Source organism: Mesoplodon mirus (genome assembly GCF_964341445.2).
Source record: "Mesoplodon mirus genome assembly, chromosome: 10".
NCBI lineage: Eukaryota > Metazoa > Chordata > Mammalia > Artiodactyla > Ziphiidae > Mesoplodon > Mesoplodon mirus.
Genome location: NC_138986.1, coordinates 96,252,096 through 96,279,280, shown reverse-complemented (window position 1 = coordinate 96,279,280; position 27,185 = coordinate 96,252,096). Strand labels below are relative to the sequence as shown.

At 35.9% G+C, this 27,185-nt stretch overlaps 1 pseudogene across 1 annotated transcript; it reads right to left on the bottom strand.

Moving 5' to 3' along the window:
* Positions 1–22,698: 22,698 nt before the first annotated feature.
* LOC309811374 (DNA endonuclease RBBP8-like) lies at positions 22,699–25,923 on the bottom strand (annotated as a pseudogene). The gene has a single exon. The product of its transcript is annotated as a DNA endonuclease RBBP8-like (transcript).
* Between the last annotated feature and the right edge of the window lie 1,262 nt (positions 25,924–27,185).

Here is a 27,185-nt window from a genome sequence, read left to right as displayed (position 1 = left end):
TTAATATGACAAAAATTTCATTTTTGAAATTTCACATCATAGTGCTTATTCCTTTAAAGATAATTTGCCCTAGACACCATAAACTTGTATAACACTATTAATGAAAAAACCCAATATCATGCAGAGTTAGTTCAATAAAGTCGAGTGCTTGGAAAACTCAAGACCAGTAGTTATTTAACATATTGAGAGATGATAACTAAATGACATCCATAGTGATGAAGAGTTTGTTTCTGGTGAAGAATAAAGAGCACAATTCAAATTATAAGAGAAATGCCACAAAAGAACAAGGTTATAAAAAGACAAACATGGACTTCCCTGGTGGCGCAGTGGTTGAGAGTCCGCCTGCTGATGCAGGGGACATGGGTTCGTGCCCCGGTCCAGGAAGATCCCACATGCCACGGAGCGGCTGGGCCCATGAGCCATGGCCGCTGAGCCTTGCGCGTCCAGAGCCTGTGCTCCGTAATGGGAGAGGCCACAACAGTGAGAGGCCCGTGTACCGCAAAAAAAAAAAAAAAAAAAAAAAAGACAAACTGTCTTTGAAAGATCAAAGGGAAGGAGAAAGAGCAAATAGAGTGTCAAAATAATGAAATAGTTTTCAGGGGCAGCAATATCCATTTCCACCAAACTGAAAGCTTTCTGCCAAATGCGGCAAGATACTGTTAGCATTTTGTTCTTTTTCTGCCTAGATGGTTTAAATTCCTTTGGGTGTATTAGTTGCCTAAAACAATATTTCAAATGAGAAGTATTTGTCTTCCAACATTCAATTCAACATTAACACACTTAGAAGTAGAAGTAGTGCTTTCACTTGCATGTGGTTATTGTAAAAGCTAAGAGAAAGTAGCATAAATGAACATAATAACACAGAACAGGTCATCAACCATTGTTCAATCTATTACTAGTCTATTAAGACAGTCCTGAATCATGGTATACTGTAATTATTTATTTTTCCCACTTAGTTGCCAATGATCTGTATATTCTCTCTTGTCTCTTCCCCTTGTTTTCTTCCCAAAGTGGTTTCAGGCTTTTTTAACTGTTCTCCTTTCCTTGGGGTCCTGATTCTCCATTAATATTTTCCATTTGAACTGCAGGTCGATGAGGATGATGGGGATGGGATGGAACTGGTGATATTTCAGATTCTCCAGGATTCGGAGCAAAATATTTACAAAGCAAGCACCTGTCTTCTTTGTTAATATTGACTAGCTCTTATCACAAAAATTCAACGTATAACTTTGCTAAGTCTCCTTTGCTCTTCTCTATTGTACTACAGATTCAGTTCTATCATTCTAGCGTAGCACAAGCCAGGACTTCAGGAGTGTAGAAAAGGATATCTTCAGGATGTGGAGAAAAATCTATCCAATCACATGTCTTATAAAATGCCATAGTGATTAAACCAAAGTTACTTGCAGTCCCTGCTGGGTAGAGCAAACAAGCTATGATAGTTTTCAGCCATTATTTTAGACATTTTAATATTGTTCTAAAATATCATAATTATTAATATTGATACTTTTGAAATGACTAGAAGATTATGTTCTCTTTCTGTTTAAACATAACCCCTCCCTCCAATGCATCAGCTTTAAGAAATAGAAAATAACTTCTGGAAATGATAAGGATTGAAGCTGTTGTAAACTGATCACTGTGAGGTCACCTTTAAGAAAAACTACTTCTATTTAATTTCTTTAAGAGAATGTAAAATTACATATTGAAACAAATAATTCACTCTTCTCCAAAAAAGAATTTCCTTCGCATTTTGTTTTACATAAAAGTGCTTTACATGAGAGATAACCCAGTGAGCAATGGAATTAGAGGTAGGGATCTTGGATTCTCCTTTCCATACTATCATCAATCTCCTCTGCAACCTTAAGGTTGCAGGTCACTCTCAACATGTGAGCTCCTTAAACCCAATCTGAAGAAGTTGGATTACCTCATTGCTTTATTGGCCTTGTACTTGGAAATCTAGGTTTCCACATAAAAATCTCAGAATGGTGTATAGTGGGGTATGGGGGAAGTGGTAGATTAGATGGTGGATTTAATCCTCACATCAAAAAAGGCAACTCCACTTTATTCTAGCACATTTTGGAACTTCACTTATGATTTTCTTTTTATTTTAATTCCACCACTAAAAACTGCTTAAAAACCACAATTTTCTTGAAAGTTTAAATTTAGTTTACATTTATCTTCTTTATGAATTAGCATACAAAACTGATGTGTGATAGAAACACACTTTGTTAAGGTAGAAAAACCAAAGGCAATAATAAAGAACCATTTTCAATATAAACAAAGAATAAGTCTTATAAACTGTTTTCTACTTTTTCTAAATATTTTATTTCATAAAATGTTTCGATGGTCAAATTAACTTAGAAACTGCTGTAAATCTCTTAGAGATTTACAGTGTACACTAATTGATTAAAGACACTGGTAAGTCTTTTATATGTTATTAGATGACAGATGACAGACCTTCCTTTTAGCATAATATCTGTTACTCATTTATGGAAACATGCAGCCATAGGGAAATGGAAGTAAACCAGAAAGAAGATACTTCATTTTCCACTGCCTCTGTAGCCAGTACTTGGTGAAATAATCCAGAACATTAGTGAACTTTACATTCCCTTATTTTTTGACACCGATATCTTGGATTCCTGCTACAGCACCCATGCCAAATATTGCCTGACATACTGACACAGAAGTTTTCAATATTGGTAAAAGATGACTTAATGCAGAATACATTACACAGAACTGTAGAAAGAATAAATAATTGTGAGTTTCTTTTCACGTCATGTCTTTTTAATAATAGGAATGGAATCTATTCACAGATAGGAAAAATACTTAGTTGCCATAGGAATGATATATGTTCATTAATAAAAGAAAGTGAGCTAAAGGCTTCAAATAAGAAAATTCCATTAATTAGTGGTTTCACAAAGTATTGATTGGTCTTATCAACTTAAAATATTACAGACTTTTAGCTATTAGTCTAATTGCATGCTATTTTAATCAAGCTTGTTTCTTGCATATGTGGTATTGCAATAGCATTATTTTTATATAAACTAGCATAAAATATTATGGTTGTGAATTTAATTAATCTATTTTAGCAAAAGAGGTAGAAATAAATCAATTACCATACCAAGAAGTCACAAATTGTATTCTTGGTGATCAACTATTTTATATGTTAGTAATATGGAACCAAACAAGGATAAATGAGTTATGTATACAAAAGCCTGAAATGTAATAGGGTTTCAGAATTGATAGCTCTTATTCTACATTCTACTGCTTCCTGAAATAGAAGCTTTCTTGGGCACATTACTTAAGAATTTAGAGTCCATGATTCTTTTTGTTGTTGTTTTTGTTTTTTCATGATTATTTATTTTTTAAGTGGCCCTAATTCTAGCTCTCTGCTAACCTCATAATTCTTGTGAGGATTAACTGATAATTCAGTAAAAAAATATTCTCTCACCTCATGCAATGAGGACTGACATTTGGGAAGTTGAAAAAATGAGGTCTGGGGTGAATAAAAATTATATATCAACTGTACACATTTTATTTAGTGTAAAATTTAATCTATATTTATTTTTCAGTCTTTGATTTTAGGTCAAGGCTTTTCCTTTAGCTAAGGGTCTACTCTGGTATTCAGACTATCTTTTGTACATAGAAAACACTCACAGGCATGAGGTCAGTGAAAATGTTGGAGTAGGGACATCTGGGGGCTGTCCTTCCCCAGAAAAATCCTAAAAAATTATCAAAAACTGTTCAGATTAACCTTATTGAAATGCAGAAAGATAGTCAAATGTTTACATCAACTGAAAGGATGCATAGGAGGAGAAAGGCCTACTGAAACAGCCTAGATCTTAGCAGCATATTAACTAACCTAGATCCAACCCTTCCCTTATGCATCAGTGGTCTTGGAGATGAAAACCTGTTCCTAGTGTGGGCACAGAGTAGATATGGTTTCCAGGGAATTGTGTTATCTGTTTTTATCTGACTGGGGTTTTCCTGAAGGACTCCTGCATGGAGTTTCCCTTTGTTTTGACTAACTTGGAACTCTATCAGGGCTGAACAGCCTGGAATGAAAAATAACAGTTGGGGTAAACAATAGATATACCAAAAACCTGGGAGGAAAACCTGAGTAGTAAGGTTTTGGTGGGGGGAAGAGGGACTTTGAAAAATTACCACATAAGCAGAGGAAACTACAAAGCTACATAAATGCTCAGGTTAGGACACATATTCAGAAAAGACCTGAGGAGGCCACAGGCTTTCAAATGTAGCCAACTTTTAGCCTCAGGGCAAGCTGGAAGTGTAAACTAAGACAAAGTTGTAAACAGCCAGGGAAAGGGTTGAAAGAAAGCCACAGCCCAGAGCAAAACTGAAAAGATTCCTTAGTGATTTTTTTCATTATTTGCTTTATTGTTTACACATCATAATAGTCAAAGTGTCCATTTTTCAACAAAAAAATTATGAAGCATGCAATGAAGCAAATATGGCCCATACACAGAAAAAAAAAAAGAATTGAACAAAAACTGTCTTGAGAAAGCACAGATATTGGACTTACTAGACAAGATTTTAAATCAACTCTCTTAAATATTCTCAAGAAGTTAAAGGACACAATACAAAATAAATAAAGGAAACAGGAAAATAATGGCTGAGCAAACAAAGAATATCAATAAAGAGAACCTGTAAAAAAGAATCAAATATAAATTATGGAGCAGAAAAATACAATGGTTGAAATTAAAAAACCCACTGGAGGGGTTTAACAGCAGATTTGAGCAGACAGATGAAAGAATCAGCAAAGTTAATAACAGGGCAAATGAAATTATCCAGTTAGAAGAGCAGAAAGCTCTTCCAAAGCATTCAAGTTAGTTTTTAATATAAGCAGCACTCTCTGTTTGCACTTTTATTTTATGAGTTTGCATAGAATTTAGTTAAAATATTTAATTGTATATTAATATATGTTAACAAACATATTTATAGAGACATATAACAGGAGTAAATAGTTTGGAGAAGAAACTCAAGTAATTTGCACTAAGTAGCTCAGCTGTCAGAAGCAGAGGGATGTAAGTACATAGCGAACATGCTACTACCAAGAATATCTGGGTACCATGGGCATCTATCACTATATTACTACAGAGAGAATCAAGAGTGCAGATAATTCAGGAGGTCGGTTGAAAGCTTCAACTGTGATTTGTATAGTGAGCTTTGGTTTACAAAACATTTTCTCATCAACTCTGTGAACTTTATTTATGCAAAGACCTTGTCTACATCATTCATAACTGGGTCCACAGTACCTAAAAATAGTACGTGGCACATAATCAGTTCTCAGTAAATATCTGTGACCAAGAAAGGACTCAACAATGGAGGGGCAATATAGGGGGGTGGGGAGTGGGAGGTACAAGCTATTGGGTGTAAGATAGCTTAAAGATATATGGTACAACACGGGGAACATAGCCAATATTTTGAAAAAGCTGTAAATGGAAAGAAACCTTTGAAATTGTAGAAAAGAACTTAAAAAAAGAAAAGACTCAACAAACGTGTTTTCTTCATTTAATAAGGGGATAAAATGTATGTGAGGGCTTCCCTGGTGGCGCAGTGGTTGGGAGTCCGCCTGCCGATGCAGGGGACACGGGTTCGTGCCCTGGTCCGGGAAGATCCCACATGCCACGGGGCGGCTGGGCCCGTGAGCCATGGCCGCTGAGCCTTGCACGTCCAGAGCCTGTGCTCTGCAACGGGAGAGGCCACAGCAATGAGAGGCCCGCGTACCGCAAAAAAAAAAAAAAGTATGTGAAAGTGTTTGAAAATATATACACTCTATATAATAGGCTTCATAATAACATATTTCTTTTTAATTTTTCAGCCCATATCTTCCTGTAGTATATACTTGATTTAGAACATGAACTTTCAATCAGCAGTCATTTGCAACTGTCTTATAAAGAGTTACACAGTTCTCTAAGAAAACCACAAGACAAAACGAATGGCACTTTTCATTATTTTGTAAGTTGGATTATGGGGCCAACAATTTACAAGGCAATAATAAAATGAAAAGATTTAAGTGGAGCTTAGTACTATCATATACTTGTGTGTGCCAACTTGCTTTTGAATCTTAGCTTTGCTTTACAAGCAATTCTGTTAAGCCTGAAAACTGTCAAATGTGATGGGTGTGAGTATGTATACCCTAGCTTACCAAAGGCTAAGTGATATACTTATTTTTAAAGATAGTTTCCATTCTTATACTTGCTTTCCACTACTTAAATCTTTCTTTAAAAATGCCTGTTTTTCTTGAAAATTTGCTTGTGTAGTCTGACTAAGTTTAAACTCTCTTTGGGGCAAGAGAGGGAGGAAAAACAAAAGGATTTCAGCTATTTCCAAGTAAGGAAAGCATATGCTGTGTATGACCTTTTTTTTGTTTTCCTTTAGCACTTTATCATGACAGTTTAATAAACAATATTGAAGGAATATTACAGTGAACACCCATATATCCACCACCTGTATTTTGCCATTACCATTTTACTTTTTCTGGCTTTATTACATATTTATCCATCTATCCATTTCTCTACCCATCCATCAATCCTTCTTATTTTTTTGGACAGATTTCAAATGCAGGCATCCTTTAACTCCCCTAAAATACATCAGCATGCATGTAATTATTTAGAGTAGGATATTTGTTTACATGTTTTCTTTTGATTTGAAATTTACATGCAATGAAATGTACAAATTTTTAAAAATTAGTTTATTTATTTTTGGCTGCATTGGGTCTTTGTTGCTGTGCGCGGGCTTTCTCTAGTTGTGGAGAGCGGGGGCTACTCTTAATTGTGGTGCATGGGCGTCTCATTGCTGTGTATGCCCTTTATTTTAATGAATTAAGAACAGGCATTTGATGCTCCCATAGCGTTTTAAAAGTCATCTGTACCTATCCTGGAGGCAGTGTGGATAGTGGAAACATCAGGAGCCCTAGGACAAAAAAAATATTGATTCCAGTAGAAACATTGCCACTTTTTTGGTGGTGTGATCTTAAAGAAGTCCTACTACCGAGCCTGGCCTTGCTTTCCTTATTAGTCAATGTGAAAAATAATAATACCCATGAGAAAGCGGTAGTAAAACAGTAGTTTGATAGCTTTAGAAGATAATATTAGTTACTATAAAGTTCTCAAATATAAACATAAGGAGTATGCTGAGTTCATACACACATATATAATTCTAATTTTAATCGCATTCTTCACTTCTGCAAACTTTAATAGCTTTTGCTATGATGAAATAGACACGATTTTCCAAGTGCTGATAAGTTCCCAGTGGTTTCTGCTATGAGCCATATGAGATTGCTAGCTCTTTATCAGAATCTACCCATATTTTGAATCGAAAGAGAAAAGAAGAGAGTGAAACACTTTTGTTGAGTCCTTTCTTGGTCACAGATATTTCTTGAGAACTGATTATGTGCCAGGTACTTTCTGTGGGCACTTTGGACTCAGTTATGAATGATGTGGACAAGGTCTTTGCATAAACAAAGTTCACATAGTTGATGAGAAAAGGTTTTGGAAACCAAAGTTCACTATACAAATATTAACCACAACCGAAGTTCTTTCAACTCGAAATATGGGTAGAGTCTGAAATAAAGAGCTAACAATCTTATATATGGTTCATAGCAAAATCCACTGCTAAACTGATCTACTCACCAGCTCCCCAGAGGTGGGGCAAATCCCTAAGGCTTCAGCTAGCTTTCACTTTTAGTTGTAGTTTTCTGCAAAAATCCTCAGCCTACATTCAGGTCCTGGACTCACTGCCATGGTCTAAAAACCCCAAATTGCCTAGTTCTGGGATAGAAAACTTTCCATAGACTGATGATCATTATTCTTTTTTCAGTCTTGCTTTGACTACCAACTTTGCCACTATTGTCTTCCATTATGGCTGCAGCAATTCACACACAAACAAATATAAAAATGCAATGGGTTATTCAACCATCTGTGTACAAACTGTGACTAGAAAGATGTTCTCTGTCACAGGAAGACCACGAGTAGAGTCAAGTTTTATGTATGGTTGGCTCTTTAAAAATATGTGAGCCTTAGTTTATCAATACTTTCTCCACAGGAGGACAACTGCCCTCCCTGCTGCCTTGCTAATTCAACTAAGCATGACCCCTTCACATCCCAAAGACACACAGACATCTACTCATTATATGAGTCATGGTCTTCTCCTGATGCCAAGAAAGAACTTCGTAAGGTAACACTTTTTTAAGAAAAAAAAAAAAAAAGGCAGAGAGTGGAATTTTCAGCAAATTATTTGACCTTATTTTCATAGGAACATTTGAAGCCTTCATGGAAGTTGTTTGAGTGATGATCATTTTGAAGAAAGGCATCCCAGAACAATCACATTATTAAAATGGACTCAGTTTTTAGGATGAAGTTTAGTAGGGCACAATAAATGAAATGAACAACAGATTTTAGTTAAACAAATACCATACGCTAACACATATATATAGAATCTAAAAAAAGAAAAAAGGTTCTGAAGATCCTAGGGGCAGGACAGGAATAAAGATGCAGACATAGAGAATAGACTTGAGGACACGGGGAGAGGGAAGGGGAAAATGAGACGAAGTGAGAGAGTGGTATGGACATACATACACTATCAAATGTAAAATAGATAGCTAGTGGGAAGCAGCTGCATAGCACACAGAGATCAGCTTGGTGCTTTGTGACCCACTAGAGGGGTGGGATAGGGAGGGTGGGAGGGAGATGCTAGAGGGAGGGGATATGGGAATATATGTGTATGTATAGCTGATTCACTTTGTGATACAACAGAAACTAATGCACCATTGTTGAGCAGTTATACTTCAATAAAGATGTTAAAAAAATTTGTTTTAAATAACATAATCCAATATCTTAAATGAAGTACTATTCCAACCAACATCACGGAAATAGTACACGAAGGAATTTTTACATTCAGAAAACATTCAGACTTTCTATGGTAGCATTTTCCATAGGAATAGATAACAGTGAAACTCAAAAGCATGATTCTACAGAACTCTGATTTGAACACGCAATTGCTTTCCTGTGTGAGGTTTGAGATATGTTACCTCCCTACAACTGAGCATCTGTTTTTATAAACCTAAAATGGCAGACTATAAAATGTCTTGTTATTGAAAGCTTCTTTCAAAATATCATCAGGGAAATTAGCTATTTAACAGAAACTCCATGTTCCTATAAATACCTTGTTAGAAAGTCCTCAAGCTCTTTCCTGTTTCTTGCAGGAGAAGCAGCAACGGAACAAGATAGCTTGAGCCAGATGACTCATTACACCAAGAGCACATAAGACACACAGGTCAAAGTGAATCTTACCTTCTTCCAATCCTTTCTACAATACTCTCTTGCTTTGTGAAAGTTAACTCCTTTGGCTTTCTGAAGGGTTCTTCAGTAGACAATTTATTTAAAGAAAAATGGGTATGTTTCCAAAACAGAGATATGGAGATAAGGACACTTCAAATAAGATGGAGCCCAGGGGCAACTCAAACCTTATCTCACACCTACTTTTATTCTGCGTGGGAATAAAAATGTGGGCAAAGACTAGAAGTTCATCAAAGGACAACACTGACCTTGAATTTCTACCAAAGAAGACGATCAGGGTTCAAAACCTGAAGAAATTTCACCATCTTAGAGCCATACCTATTTTTTTTTTTTTTTGGAAATTAAGTATTTCAACTTGAAAAGAGGAAACAGCTTATCATTGTGGTAGAAGCTAAGTAAATGTATTTTTCACATTTATAGTTCATGAGTAAGGCTTTTGTCAACTCAAGCTATGTCTCGAAGAATCACAAGGAGAAATGTGACGAGAAATGAGGAAAAATTTTTTTTTAAAGTATATGTTTTCTGACATAAGGGCAAACAAAATACAAACGATTGTTTCATATAAGAAGAAAAAGGAAACAATGAAAATGAAGCCTCTTTACTGTGACTGTAAAGCTGAAAAAGACAAATTTGGGGATAGTGGAGAATAAAAAAGGGTGACGGAATCCAGTGGCCAGTTAATGGTAATGGCACTTATCCTAAAGGAATGTCTGGAAAAATGTTTCCAGTGGAAGCTGGTGCATGGCTGGTCCCCTGATGAAAATGAAAGTAGGGAGCCCCAGCCAGCCAAGAGAGGAGCATGAGAGGGAACATTCCGCTGGCCAGGACAGATGATAAAAGCTGAGCAACCACAATCAATGCCAGGTCTGGAACAGTCTGGAGGGAGAGGATGCCAAGGTGGAGTCCGAGCTGGTAGGGGAAAAATACCCAAATGCCGAGTTAGAAAAGGCAAAACCAGAAAGGTCACTGAGGTACCCCTTACCCTTCAGCTTATGGATATCATGGTGGGACATTAAAATAATACTTCAGAAGTGCATCTTTTGATGATATGACCCAAATGAAATTGGGGGACTTTTAAAAGTTACTTTAAGCAGTTTATTTATTCAAAAAACATTCACCTAGAGCCTATTCTTTGCTAAATACAAAGCTAGGTTTCAGGAATACAAAGATGAAAAGGAAGTCAGGACAAGAAAGGGTTTCAATACTCTATTATGTTTAAAATAGATAACCAACAAGGGCCTACTGTATAGCACAGGGAACTCTGCTCAATATTCTATAATAATCTAAATGGGAAAAGGATTTTAAAAAAAATAGATACATGTATATGTATAACTGAATCACTTTGCTGTACACCTGAAACTAACACAACATTGTAAATCGACTGCAGTCCAATATAAAACAAAATATTTTTTAATTTTTTAAAAATTATAAAAAGAAGGTACAGGACAACTATTATTAGATAACACCAAGAAATTAAGATCAAACTTAAAAGTGTCCATTGGATTTGGGAATTAGAAATTGGTGGGTGATTTTAGCAGGAGTACTTTTAGTGAATGGCAGGGGCAGAAAAAAAATGTAGTGAACTGAAAGATAATTTAGTAGTAGGTTCATGAAAGAAGGAGTACATGTAAGTTTTCCATGTCCCTGGATGAAAGGAGGAAAATAGGGCAGAAACTCAGGGGATATAGGGCTCAAATGGGTTTGGTGTTTGTTATTGCTGTATTGTTTTTCAAAAAGAAAATAGTAATTCAAATTGATAGTATTGTTTGATACATTATTTGGTTTACCATAGTACTAGAGTAATGATAATTTAGGTTGGGGGGAGACCCTAAAGATCATGCACTTTTCACATTTTACAGATGAAGAGCTGAGGACCTGAAGTATAGCCAATATTTTATAGTAACTATAAATGGAGTATAATCTATAAAGATTTTGAATCACTATGTTGTACATCTGAAATCAATATGATATTGTAAATCAACTATACCTCAACTGAAAAAAATACTTAGGACCTGGAAGTTGTGATTTTCTAGTCATTCATTTTAAAACCTATACCAGCAGACATCATCTGGGAATATGTGACATTATGAGGGAGTAAAAAATGTGATGATAATTTAGGACTCCCTTCCTTCCTTCCTTTCTTCCTGTCTTCCATTTCCTCCCTAAATTTGAAATATCTTCCTAATGCTACCCATTCTATATAAAGTATATTCTTGAAGCTAATATCAAGATAAATTAAGGTGAAAATATAACACCATAAGTTTTAATATAACCATACATTTAAGCCATATAATTAAGTGAAAAGTGCATTTTGGAATGATTTTATTGTTACATTTTACTTTGCTTTTGTGTACCTGACATTCACATATAACTCTTCTTATAAAAGGTAACTTGTTTTAAAACTAAAACAAACAAAAACTGGACACTCTTCCTATACAAATTCTTAACAATAGTTTTTAAAGTATTGTCATTAGAGACTATAGACCTTATACCTGGATTCTCTTCATTTAAAGTGTCAGTAAAAGTAGTAGTAAGCTGTAAGAATGCCTTAACTCTATACCAAATAGTAGACATTTTGTAGTGCTGAAAGCGTTAACATTAAGCATATTTAGTGCTTAAAAGCAGGCATTATGTGAAACTAGAAAAAAAACAGGATTTAAAAACCTTATGCGACCTTCTGCTCTAATTGAGCCAAAATACATAAATTAGCGCACCGTTGAACTTGTAGGAGGAAATGGCCTATTAGGTCACTTAGTATTTCCCTTGCTAAATTTAAACAGTCCCCTACAGCATATTTTTTAACACTGTAAGTCTAGTTTTGAAAGTTTCACGTGATAATACTTTTCACCACATCCTTTAAAAGCTATTAATCTAGTTGAGCTTCATAGGAAGTCACTAATAATGTTGAACTAGAAGCTTTCTTTTCTTAACGTGATTCTACCAGCTTCCTTGCCAGGTATCCAGGTAGCCATCTCCAGAACTCTTCTACTTCCCTTTTTTATTTTTATTTTTTTCTGAGTATTTGAGTTGTATGGAACCCACCTGAAGGAAAATGGCAAAAATGGCAGAACTTGGTCCATAATGAACTTCCTCTTCCTGCTTCTTCCCCAAGTTTAGACAATGATGATGAAATGTTGCCCCTTGTACTTGACATTATCTTGCCCTTATCAACTACAAATTGGCACTTGTCTACAGGAATTAAATCATGTGCTGTTGCATCTCTGATTTTCACCACCCCCCGAAAGGAGTTCAGGGTGGAGAGCTGAAATGAGACCCTCTGTGCTCTGGGAACAACTGGCAGAACAGGTCTTCAGATAGTTAGGTATTTTCAGGAGCTGATTTTATGGGCCCAATTCTTGTATCTCCTCATATCTAGAAAAGCACTAAAACTCTTCATGGTGATGAATGCTCCTCGTGACTAGCAGAAACCTTCTGCAGAAAAATATGTGCTTGATTGCATGTACTCTCCCTTCACCAAAATCACATATACACTGACCTTCCCCTCTACCTCTTTGGAACAGTTTCTCAGAGCTATGTGAAATGCCGCAGTCCTCATTTTGCCCCAGATAAAGTTTAACTCGCAACTCTCGTGTTGTGCAGTTCTTAAGTCAACACCCTTTCCTTTCTTCCAACTGTAGTGTCCCCTGGAAAAAGGCTATGGGAGTTTAAAATTGTATTTACCATCCCTGAGAGTTGGATTTGTTGCTGTTGTTGTTAGCCATATGCTTTCAGAGGCCTACGAGGAAAGCAGGGACTCTATTACTGCAGCTTGTTTAGAATAGATACAAAATGCCAAGCTGATAATTATCCGAAGTGGATTTAGTCTCTTAATGCCTTTAGAGAGCAGAGACATACTTAGGGGCTTATGCCTTGTGAGTGATAAGTCACTAATTTTTATTCTAATTGACAACTGAGGTAGTCATTCTGAAAGACAATGGAAAGACAATTTTGGAAATTTGGGTCAACAATTGCATAAGTGGTATTTAAAACACTTACACTGATATATATGTATACATGTGTATATATATATAAAATATACATGCATACATATATAGGCCATTGTGTGCTAGGGCTGGCTTATACCTGCCCAGGGGTGAAGATTGTTGAATTTTCAGGAATTTTTTTTTTTTTAAGAAGGTGTTGGGGGTAGGAGTTTATTAATTAGTTTATTTATTTTTGGCTGTGTTGGGTCTCCGTTTCTGTGCAAGGGCTTTCTCTAGATGCGGCGAGCGGAGGCCACTCTTCATCGCGGTGCACGGGCCTCTCACTATCGCGGCCTCTCCTGTTGTGGAGCACAGGCTCTGGACGCGCAGGCTCAGCGGCCATGGCTCACGGTCCTAGTTGCTCCGCGGCATGTGGGATCCTCCCAGACCAGGGCTCGAACCCGTGTCCCCTGCATCGGCAGGCGGACTCTCAACCACTGCGCCACCAGGGAAGCCCCTTCAGGAATTTTTTGAAGCAGGTAAACACACCCATGATTAAATATTAAATTATATAAGCTAACAAATAAATTATATTAAAACAAAGGTAAGCAATTCTAAATATTCATAGTTCCCTAATTTTTTTACTACATTTTGGTATTATCAGTGCTCTAGAGATTATTTATATTTACTGCCTCCATATGGTGGAAACCCTATAAACTAGTGAAAACCTGAACATTTCTTCCCAACACTGTGTTCAGTGAATTCATGGTGCTCGCTTGAAATCAGCAAATGCTACAAAGCAGGGCCCTTCAGCCCACCAAAAGCTGGTTGTTATGCATTTACTATCACAATACTGTTAACAAAATTATAAAATAACTGTATTTTAAAAAATGCTAAATATATAGTTAAAGAACAGGGAAGACATTGAATATCTAGCCACAGTTTTATCAGTTGTATAATGTCATTTTTGTATGTTCATTTTGATACCACTATACATTTTAGCTGAATTCCATTATTGATTTATTTCTATAATATTCTTCATACTATAATAATTGTGATAGGACATAAAATTTAAAAAATAAAATGAGAAAAATTAAAATATAATCAGGCTTCCCTGGTGGCGCAGTGGTTGAGAGTCCGCCTGCCGATGCAGGGGACACAGGATCGTGCCCCAGTCCAGGAAGATCCTACATGCCGCGGAGCAGCTGGGCCCGTGAGCCATGGCCGCTGAGCCTGCGCGTCTGGAGCCTGTGCTCCGCAACGGGAGAGGCCACAACAGTGAGAGGCCCGCATACCGAAAAAAAAAAAATATATATATATATATATATATATATATATATATATAAAATCAAAGTAAAGTTAATTATTAGAAGCAAAGTTATGGATGTCACTTGTCACTTTGTAACTTAAATAGGTTAATTCTTGTAAGTACTGATCTGGTTCCAAATTTTCTAGAAGCAAAATAAAAATGGAACTCAGTTAATTATCTTGTGCTCTTTATCTGAAGAGGCATTTATTTTTCTTGCCACTGAATACAGAGGTAACACATTATATGGGTCATTCTGAAATGGGTATTAAATACTATTTTTTAATGTTGTAAGTCTCTTACATTAAATTAAATTAAAACATTAATTAAATTAAATTAAAACCTAGTATATAGGGTCCAAATATGTTTTTTGAATCAACAAATTCATGAGCAGTTAAATCAATTTTTTTTCTGATTACGCTTTATGTAAACCTAAGGTGTAACTTTTTAACAAATTGAAGGAATTTCTCTGACAGGGTTAGAGCTTAGAAAACAGAGAGAAGTGTTGATTTTTTGACAATATTTATAATCTTCTGTGTGCTACAGACTTAAATATTTTATGAAACAGATTTATTCCTGGCTTGTGAAACCTAAAACATAAAGCGAGAGATTTTTCACTATTCTTATTTTTACTATTCTGTTAAATAATAAAATTAAGTCCTAATCTCAATGACTTGCTCAAAGACACATAGCAAATAGGTGGTGATGTCTGAATTGCACCCATCCAGTCTGGCATTAAATGTCTGTTACATGTTATCAGGAGCTCAGTCTCAATCCAGAAGCCACATTATGTTTGCCAACTGGAAAGATATGCATGGGCTTAAGATATCAAGTACAAAAGAAGCCAAATTGACATTTTTTGACAGAAAACTTTGTGTACTAACTTATTTTTGCACAGATGGGTAAGCCAAACTTCCTATGCAAGGAGGTGGCCTATAGCTGTATTTTAGAAAAAAAATCCAGACATTTCTCTATACAATGAGGCAAACTGTCCCAGAGGCCATGTAATAGACAGCTCACAGACCAAGGTAAGATGCTTAAATTACACACAAACACACACACACACACACCCGTCAAGAGCATAGATACTGTAAAATGTAGAAAAATATTGGGTCAATATTTTCAGATTCACAGGTTTGTTGTTATGATGCCACAGAATTTTCTATTTCTGCCTCCAGAATAAACTCATCTGTAAGCCTTTATACACTCTCCATTTACTTTATAAAGGCAGTGTAATTTTAATACCAAAACTGTATCTGGGAATGTACAAAAATAAAACTACAAACCAACCCCACTATGAAAAAAAGCAGTTTTTAAAATAAAATACTGCCAAATAGCAATGTCATGAAATAATATTTTAAATAATGTTTTTCTAGTAGTTCAAGGGTAGTTCATTATTAGAAATCTATCAGCATAATTTATTAAGTCAAAAAAAAGAAAAATATCCATAAACCACAACAAAAGATGTTTCAAAGGCCTTCAGTAAATTCACTGAGAATTGTAACATTCTAGAGCATATGCAGAAGAAAACCACTTAAGTATGATAAAAGTTTAGTGTGGCCCAAATCATATATGTGTTTAATTTATTCCCAAAGTTGATTTCGTATTCAGAAAAATAATATAAAATAAGTCTAAAATACTTTCATGTTCAAATTTCAAGAAAAATATCACAGGAAATTAAGACATAAGTGCTTCACAAGATCCAGATTTGAAAATGAAATGTGAAATCTGGAAATATTACTGTAAATGTCTCTTTTTGGTGTGCATGGAGAAAATATTATTCTGGGAAACTATGAAAGCCAACTGACTTAAATTATAGAATATTTTATATCTGAAGTAGCAGTTCTGTGAACTTTTCCTTTGTATCTCAGTTTTTGCTCAAGATAAATATCAACATAAGATTACTTTTGATACCTAAATATAAGACATGACACCATAAAACTCCTAGAAAAGAACACAGGCAAAACACTCTCTGACATAAATTGTAGCAATATTTTTTAGATCAGTCTCCCAAGGCAAAAGAAATAAAAGCAAAAATAAACAAATGGGACCTAATCACACTTAAAAGCTTTTGCACAGCAGAGGAAACCATCAACAAAACAAAAAGACAACCTACGGAATGGGAGAGGATATTTGCAAATGATGCAACCAACAAGGGACTATTATCCAAAATATACAAACAGCTCATACAACTCAATATCAAAAAAACAAACACCCCAATCAAAAATGGGCAGAAGACCTAAATAGACATTTCTCCAAAGAAGACATACAGATGGCCAACAGGAACATGAAAAGATGCTTAACATCGCTGATTATTAGAGAAATGCAAATCAAAACCACAATGAGGTATCACTTTACTCTGATCAGAATGGCTATAATCAAAATGTCTACAAATAATAAATGCTGGAGAGGGTGTGGAGAAAAGGAAACCCTCCTACACTGGTGGTGGGAATGTAAATTGGTGCAGCCACTATGGAAAACAGTATGGATGTTCCTTAAAATTATAAAAATAGCACTACCATATAATCCAGCAATCCAGGGTATATATCCAGAAAAAAAATGAAGACTCTAATTCAAAAAGATACATGCACCCTAATATCACAGCGACATTACTTACAATAGCCAAGACATGGAAACAACCCAAGTGCCCATCAACAGACGCTCGGCTTAAGAAGATGTGATACACACACACACACACACACACACACACACACACACACACACACAATGGGGTATTACTCCCATAAAAAAGAATGAAGTGTTGCCATTTGCAGCAACATGGATGGACCTAGGGAATATTAATGCTCAATGAAGTAAGTTAAACAGAAAAGACAAAAATCATATATCAATTATAAGTGGAATCTAAAAAATAATACAAATGAATCTATATACAAAACAGAAACAGACTCACAGACATAGAAAACAAACTTATGGTTACCAAAGGGGAAAGGGAAGGCAGGGAGGGACAAATTAGGAGTATGGGGTTAACAGATACACACTACTATACATAAAATAGATAAGCAACAAGGTTTTACTGTATGGCACAGGGAATTATACCCAATATCTTATAATAACTTACAATGGAATATAATCTGCAAAAGAAAATCACTATGCTGTACACCTAAAACTAACACAATACTGTCAATCAACTATATTTCAATTAAAAAAATATTACATTTGATTTTAATCAGGAATTCCAGCTACCCAGCAGCTGCTGCATCCATATGTGCTATATCTGTGTTTATGCTAAAGTCACCTGCATCAGAACTCAGCACATTTCAAGTTGCTCTAAGAATCCAGTCTCACACTATCAGTTCTAAGCAGTGTACGATTTACTGAAGATTTCACATGGGAGATGGGGGATGACCTTAATATTGTATATTCCTCAGCAAAGTATGTGATCAACCCCTGTCAGTTCTCAGAAGTGTTCTTTTGGTGGTGTGGCACCAGCATAAAAGTCCTTTGATTTGCATTTCCCTGATGATTAGCAATGCTGAGCACCTTCTTAATGTGCCTGTTGGCCATCTGCACATCCTCTATGGGTATCTTGATACTGGTAAATTTATGCTTTCTTCCTTTATCTTCATCAAATTAATTAATTTTTTGTACACTTGATATTATGAATGATACTTTTAAAGAATTAGTATTTTATTGTCTTCTTATAAAGAGTGTGTTCTAGCAAACATATTACCTTGAACTTGTAGAGGATAGATCTTTTGTTTTTTTCTTAGTTTTAGGATGAATCCCTTAGTCCTGATATGTCTTGTTCTTACAATGTAATCACGATGGGACTTAAATAGAAAGTCATGGTTTAAGGCCCTCTAACAATGCAGGACTCAACCCCAAACTCCAGTCTTTATTCTGCCTTTTCAGCCTTTGTAAAAAAATTTTTTTTATTTTATATTGGAGCATAGTTGATTAACAATGTCGTGTAAGTTTCAGGTGTACAGCAAAGTGATTCAGTTATACATATACATGTATCTATTCTTTTTCAGATTCTTTTCTCATTTAGGTTATTACAGAGTATTGCTTTTCACTGGGTTCCTTGAAGTTCCCTCCATCCCCACAAATACACTTACAGTTCAGCCAAGGCTTTCATGGAAATTAAGATGCAGACATCGAGGTCTCCTATTCTGTGGCTGTTTCCTGTTTTGCATATTCCACCTCTATTTCTGGTTTTACTGGAAACTCTAAAATCCATTCTCAGACAGCTTGAGCCAGAAAACCGTGGTTCTCTTTTTGAGTTCTAGCCAAACTACGCTACATGGGCAGTGGACTCTGCTCAGGAGTAAAGCTCTACAAATGTGAGTTCACTCAGTACAGTTCTTTTCTTTCAGAAGTATAAATCTCTCAACTTTCTGCCTACTATTGATAGTATTTTATCCTGACACTAATATAAAATATTCAAATAAATAAATATAGCATAAATATATTAAATTCAAATAAAATAAATACATTTTACCCATCAGCCTCATTCATTTGAAAAATGAACCTTAGTTACAAAACACATAACTTGTAACTAATTATGGAAAAAAAAGGGAAATTATAGTGCAAGATACTGAAAGGTTTTGTATCCCCTTTATCAGGGATTTTTGGGTGGAGATTTTAAAAAATATATCTTTTGCTTTTATAAAAAATTATTATATAAATGTGACAACTAAACAGAATTCTAACAAATTCAAAAGATATAACTTATAAAGTATTAGGAAGAATCAAACAGTTGTACAAATGAGTTTTGAACGTGTTTCCCTTTGAGTCAGACTGTTAAATATTTAACCATGACCAACAGAATTATTTTTGTTGAAAACGTTTCAAACTCCTGAGGGAGCTTCAGCCAAAAATGCAGAGCCTATTTGCCACATAACATTATCTTTGGTCTCAGACTTATTTCTCCTATCTTGTAAATGCAGTTATTCTTTATGTCCTTCCACATAAGGCTATGATCACGTCTTTGATGATATTTATGTTGTGCCTTTTCATTGTGTTACCAAGTCCAAGCTCATACTGCTTGCCCCATGATGGGCAAATAAATTGAGAGATGAGTTGTTGGGACAAGGAATATTGACTTTATTCAGAAAGTCAGCAGATAGAGAACATGGTGGACTCGTGTCCCAAAGAACCATCTTGTCTGAGTCAGAATTCAGGCTTCTTTTATACTAAAATGAGAGGAAATAAAGTCAAGCATTTCCTGGTTCTGGTCAGTCTCTGGAGGGGATGTGTTCATTTCTTCCTCCCTGCAGTCATTCAAGGTGGGTCTGGTCAAGATGTTTCCTGTGCTCTAAGCAAAGGTATTTTAGTTTAACACTTATTATGTGGGAGGCAGGGTTCCCAGAGATGGACCATTATGTATAATTTAAGCTTATAGGCAACATCTCTTTAGTGATTAACTTGTAATAGAATACAAAGTTTCTTCCCTATTACAACTGCAAGCAACAGAAGAATCATCATCAGAAACATGCACTGAAGGTAAACTCAACAAAATCATGCTCAGTTTTTCTACATGGTTGTATTTCTATAAGACTATTACCCAAATCTTTAATTCTAGTCTAAGTTAGACCAGAACCACAGAGCAGCCTTCTAGCCCTACAGTCACACACTCTGTCCTCTCTCCTCTCTTTACATACTTGCACTAGAAATATATTTCCCACTGACCCTTCTCATATTCTTCAACTAGGAGCTCTGAAGAAAACCCATTACTGATTTAAACACACTTACAGCAGAAATATTTATATTATAAATTATAAATGAAATATTTATATGAACAAATGAATATTAGTACTGAGTCACTTATGAGACACAAAATGTGGAGAGAAATGACATAGAACCTGGGAATAATGAGTGATCACTTGGACCATAGCTAGGTCTTAAAGAACAAATACTGGTAGGAAGAAGAGCCTGGAATAAAGAAAATAATTAGATGGGGATATTCAGTTGAGCAAAGCAGAGAGGTGTAAAAAGAATGTTGTGTTTAGCGAAAATAAAATGAGTAGATCATCCTGGCTGATTCTACAATCAGAGGGTCCATTGAGAGAAAGGGAGATACTTCATGATTGAAAATATGCAATGGGGCTGGATTTATATTTTACAAACTTTTTACCCCCCCAAAAAGCAGTTAATAAAGGCAAAGAGAAAATTCCTTTATCATATTGATTATTTTAACAGTTTCTATTTCTGAAAACTGCAATATTTAGCAGTGATCCTGTTGGAAAATAAATTCAAATTGTATCTTCTCTGAGCAAACATCTTTTGATGACTAAGCTGAACTCTGACTTTGTGTGGGCTTCTTGTTGATTGCCATTTTTAACTGAGAGTCAGTTCAGAAACACGAATTTTATATTCACAGCACAGATTACACAGGATGCTTCACAAAATCAATCCAGTTGAACAGACTCTCTTAAAATGAATCAGGAATCAGCAAATGATGGGCAGGCAGGCCTTTCCCAACAGGCAATATTTTTTCTCTATTTTGACAGAATGTATGGCCAATGGATGAAAGGATGGATGACTCAGAGGAAATTTAAAGATAGCTCTTAGGATATAAGATGAATCCATATATGGGGCCACAGAGTCAACAAAGTTGTAATTTGTTGTAACCTGAACTAAGACATACAATATCAAGGAGGTATAGAAACGTTTAAATAATTTCAAAAAATAATTTGCTCTTATGTCAATTTACTGTAACTTGGATATTCTCGTTAGAATATTCAGTGTTAACATAATAGGTTTAGTAGATTTAACGTTCATACCAAAAGAGAAGATAAAGTGTTCATATTTAAAAAATTCAGTAATTCAACCCCTTTAAACAAATATTTATTAAGCACTTATTAATACTTATTAAGTGTCGTATAAACCACTGTTTTTTGTTGTTATTGTTCTATAGACAAACAAAGATGGAAAACATACTGTTTGTGTTCTCAAGAAATTTATAATCTAATGATGGGGGTCGAATGCCCAGAATGCTGGAAGACAGGCAGAAAGTGGTAAGTGCCATAAGAGGGCAAATAAAACATTATGGAATCACAAACAGTAGTAAAAGTAGCAGTAGGGGAGGAACTGTGAAGAAAGAGCAGGGAAGAAGAATTTTTTTGCTCTGGGCCAGGCTCTGTGCTAAACATTATATGCACATTACTCCATTTAATCTTAATAATTTATGCCTTAAATACTACTGCTACATCAATTTTTTTTTTTAATGAAGAACCTGAGGCCTAGTGAGATTAAGTAATAAACTCCTACAACTGGAAAGCTCACATACTCAGATTTTTCTGACTTTAAATGTCCTCTTAAACCTGCACTATACTGCCTCCTAGGGGAAAGTTGCACAGAGATGGTATAATTATAACTCCCTTACATGAGGTGAAGATGAGGATAAGCGTATTCTGGAAAGTCACAAATATGAAAGAGAAGAGAACAAGGTTTGTCCAGGAAATGCTAACAGTATAACAAACTCATAGTGTCAGGTGTATGATATTGGGTAAGGTGTATAATGTATATGCTTTATATACAGTGTTAAGTAAAGATTAGACTGGCAGAGCCTTGGTTCCCAGGAAAGTAGCTTGGACTTGACCAAGGGCATTGAGACTCCTTTCATATGGAAATAACAGTATTTTTTTTTTTTTTTTTTTTGCTGTACGCGGGCCTCTCACTGTTGTGGCCTCTCCCGTTGCGGAGCACAGGCTCCGGACGCACAGGCTCAGCGGCCATGGCTCACGGGCCCAGCCGCTCCGCGGCATATGGGATCCTCCCAGACTGGGGCACGAACCCGTATCCCCTGCATCGGCAGGCGGACTCTCAACCACTGCGCCACCAGGGAGGCCCGAAATAACAGTATTTGAATTACCTTTCTTTTTTTTTTTTTTATATTTTCAAAATTGTAATTAAGTATTACCAAATAAAGTAATAAACAACTCTTAACTTGGAGTGCAAAATGAAAGCACCTTATTATTTTAAAGGTGCAAAAGCAAGAAAATATGACATAAACTTATCAATTTTTAGATAGTCGTCTGTGTGATGGGTAAATGCCATTTAAAAACATTTTCAATAGAAAAATGATTTATAAATCAGTTTTCAGAAGATCAAAAAAATCAATGTTTAATACCAACTTTAACTATAAATAAAAAGAATATTGTCATGTCTCCTGTTTTTGCTCTAACATTTATGTCTTCTGCTCTTTGCCTTTTGGAAAAAATATTGCATTGCAAGGCTGCCGTCTTTTTGGACGAGGACAAGGATCAAGATCTTCTTTAATGTAACCTCTTTCCATACAAGTCTGAGTGGAAGGAAAGCCAACTTCCCAGAAATTCTCTGGTGTGTTAGGTGGAATGTAGCGAAATCAGTGTCTTGAACAGGAAGCCAACTTCTTTTCTTTACTGCTGGAAAATCTGCTTAATAAATTTCACATTCCTTACATGTGTGTCCAAGCAATTTTCTTCTTTCTTCTTTTTTCCGAACCACCTCAATATGAGGAAAAGTTTGTAAGCTAGTCTCTCTTTCATCATCTTTAAAATATGGCTCCACAAATGCTTTCTGTTTGACTTTATCTTGTTTATCACCAGGAGAGTTTGGGCTTTTTTGTAGCAGTTGACAACTCCTTCTCTTCATCTCCTACTTAGGGGAAGCTATCCACCAAACAGGATTCATATTCTTCATGGGTAGTCCAATCAAACATATCTTCCAAGCTATCTTTCATTTTTCTTTCTCCATTTGGATTTTTTTCTCCCTTCTGCTCTTGATTCTTCATTTTTAAAAGCATAGTTTCACTAACCAACATACAGTCCGTGTCCACTGTCTCTCCTCCTGCTAATCTTGACTGACTGCCATCCTTTGTATCTACTACAGTAACATACATTTTATACTGAGAAAGATTTGCTCCTGGATCTATACTCCACTGGAAGTTTTCAAAGGATACATCTCGGTTGTTCTGTAGAGACTTTGTTTTAACAATTCTACATGGATTTAATTGAAGAACTGATGCAAGTTCACATGCTCCATGGACTGAACTGGTTTTTATTTTTATAGGCTCACGAAAACCAGCACCGTTCATGTCATCAAAAAGATTCTCTGTCTCCAAACTTTCACGTGGACGTAGAGGGATTTTAAAGATAGAATTTTCTTCCTTTATTTGTAGCAGTGCTTTATTATCCGGAGATTTACTCAAGGACAGGAGGAGGGACTCCTGTAAACTGCTGGTCTCTTCTGGGGAACCTTAGGTTAATCCACAGCTCCCACTCAAGGCCTTACGGCTTGTGGAAGAGCCCTTTGCAACAGGCTTCAAAACCTCATAGAGGGTCACTTGCCTAAATCCAGTTTTAGACTTCTCACTTCCTTGGCTTTTCTCTTGTCGCTGAATAGCTGAAAATCGATCAGACAGATCCAGAGGTTTATCCATCACATAGTCTCCATTCATGTAAGAATGACTATCCAGTGGAAAAGGAAAAGCATTTTCTTTATCAAAGGAGGCTTGGGGGCAGCTTACTTCATCTTTACTTTCTTCCTTGATTTTCTTCCTTTTGGTTCGGCCTCCCAGTGATTTCAGGGGTACCACAGGTTTACCTTTATCAGTAACAGTATCTTTAATGTGATCAATACTATCCTGTTCACTGGTATTTTCATTTATAAGCACCTGCTTATTAGAAGATGACTGGTCAGTGATCTTCACTTCAGCCCCAATATTATGATGTGTGAAAAGGGCACCATCTTCAGATTTTCATCTAGGTTTCTCTGATCTAGAATTAGAAGTGTTGCTGAAAGACATTGTTTTCAGATGGTTTTTCTTACCAGTCTCTAAAAGAGAAGGGGATAAACTTGTATTCAAACCTAAACTATTTTTCACATTAGAGGTAGCTCCAAATACAGGAGATGATACCCAAGTAGTCAATTCTTCTTGAGGAGGAGTCTTTGAATTAGAATCTGAAAATCTTAAGCTATCTTCACAATTTCTTCTAGATTTCTCAAAAGGTTTTCTGTGATGTCCTTCCAGACAGTGGTAGAGCTCATCATCAAGTGGGCTCCTAGGGCCTCGAGATTCAGATTCATCTTGAACACTAAGTCCAAGTGTTTCAGGAACAACTGTAGCTAAATTATCAGGAGGATAACTGCTTTTTCCATGTGTATTAGCCACTGGAGCTTGACTATGATCACAAGTGTCAGCCACTAGAATTTTACGTTCATTATGTTTATGTTGTGGATGAGGTGAAGACTTTGGTACTTTTCTCCATTCACGTGCACACCCAGAGTGCTTCAGTTTAGTATGTGTTTGTTATACATGTTGGACGTGGAGGTTCTCCTTCCTTCACAGCCGGTTAGTGCCAGAAAATGAAAAGGTTGTTATTGGTGAATCTGGAATAACATCTTCCTTAGATTCAAGATCGGTTGCTTGATGTGGTTGATCATTCTCAATTTTCTGCTGCAGCTGTTCAGACAGCTTTTTATTTTCTTCCTGTATTCTTTTCATTCATAAGCTCTGTGATAAGTTTAAGATTCTGCTGCTGGATATTTTCAAACTCTTGCTGTTTCTTCCACATATGTTCTTCAGTTACTTCACAGTGATCATGTAATCCTGCTCTTAATCAGTCTTCTAAAATTTTAATGGTTTCATGAAGGACTTTCTGTTGCTCTCTCAGCTGTTGATTTTTGGCGAAGAATTCTTCTAGTCTTTGTGCATCTAAAATTCATTCCTTTTTCAGTTTGGTTACTTTTACTTGTAGACATTGTACTTCTTTATCACGATACTCCTTTAGTTTTGTCCAAAGATCCTTAAAGTCATTAGATACATCTGCAGAACTGGGGCCTCCACAACTGCTTCCTGAGACGTTCATCTTGCTTACTATGCTCACACTTCTACTGCCTAATGTTTTCTGACCTTTTCTGTTACATTATACAGGTCTGAAGTTGTCTTTGGCCAGTTCAAATACGGCTTGCAAGATTGCCTCGAGATTCTCGAAAGCCACATCAGGAAAGCGAGCACGCTATGGGGCAGGGAGGAGACAGCCGTTCACTTTTCTCCTCGTTCCCTCACCAATCTGCGAAACCGCCTGCAGCCAAGACGCCCCCTTGGGGCAGCCCGCGGTTACCAGGGCTGGGGGAGGGCCCGAGGGCCCTGAATTACCTTTCTGATGATTTTAAGTAAATTAGTATCTCCCCTTTTTCTAGATCTCATATCCACATTTCCTTATGGTAATTACAGCATGTCAGAATGTCTTAAAACGAGTCTTTTCAAATTTTCCAACAATGGACTTGATAAACAGAAAAAAATGAACATAACAAAGAAATCACCATACTATTCAATTGAGTCCTCAGCCAGTGATTCATATGTGTAATCTGTCGAACATAGCTCATTCTATGTGAAAAAATCTTTCCTATAAGAAATTAAAAAGAAATCCTCAATGCCTCCTACAGTAGCACAGTTCATCTTTTGTTTGTGCAAATGTATAACTGATCTGCTTTCCTAAGCCTATAAAATGTATTCTTCTTTCCAGATGTGGGTGGTTGAACACATCAATCATTAAGTAATTTGTTAGTTTCTCTGTAGAAGTTCTATCAGCACCTGGTACTCTAACAGATGCTAGTATAGTAATAATGGAATGAGGTTGGTGATGCTCCAAGTTTGGTGTTTGCTTTTCTTTGAGGAATCATAATGGAGAAAAGGAATGTCACAGTTTTCTGGCTGATTAAGTAGCAAACAGTCCTGCCCTTTGCCTGGGTTGTAGCATTTTTCAGCATCTTAACATGGTTTGATGATTACTTACATGTACTTGATAGGATTGTCTCTTTCCTATCAGTCTGCCTTTGAGAATCACTGAATCTGAATTATGTGTGACTTCTGAACTCATCTCGGTCCAACTCCATCACGTTAGAGATGAGCAATCTGATGTCCGGAAAGATGAAATGACTGACAGTAATCTTTCAGTTGGTCAGTGCTCACGTAGGATGTGAACCTGGGCTCTCGGTCGCACTCTTACTCTTCTCTTTCTGTCCTTTTGCCCTTCTTGAAGCTCAGGTCATGGTCTCATGATCAAGTATAATACTTGATAACTAATGAAGGTTTGTTGTTGAATGTATGAATTAGGTAAACCAAAAATAACTTATTTTGCCCTCAAATTTTTTGAAAAATTTCAACTTTCAGTTAATTTGTAAGACATGTAAAAAAATATACGTAACAACTTTTACATAGGATCGTCAATTGTTAATAATTTGTCACATTTTCTTTCTTTCTTTTTTCCTTCCTTCCCCCTTCTTTCCTTTCTTCCCTCCTTCCTTCCTTCTTTCCTCCCTCTCTTTCTGGATATATATATATATATATATATATATATATATATATATATATATATACACACACACATATATATGAGACATACATATATACACACAATGTGCATACATACACATAAGTGTATATACATATATATTCATAAGTGCATATATATTTTTTCTCTGACATTGAGAAAAAGTTTCAGACATCATGAAAATTCACATCAAGTTCTTTATTGTGTATCTCCTTCCCCCATTATCCAAAATTACCATAATGCAATTATCACACCCATGAAAATTAAATTGATACACTACTATTGTCTAATTTATAGTCAGTGTTCAAATATCCACTTTTATTCTAGTAATGTATCTTATAGTTATTTCTTTTTCCTT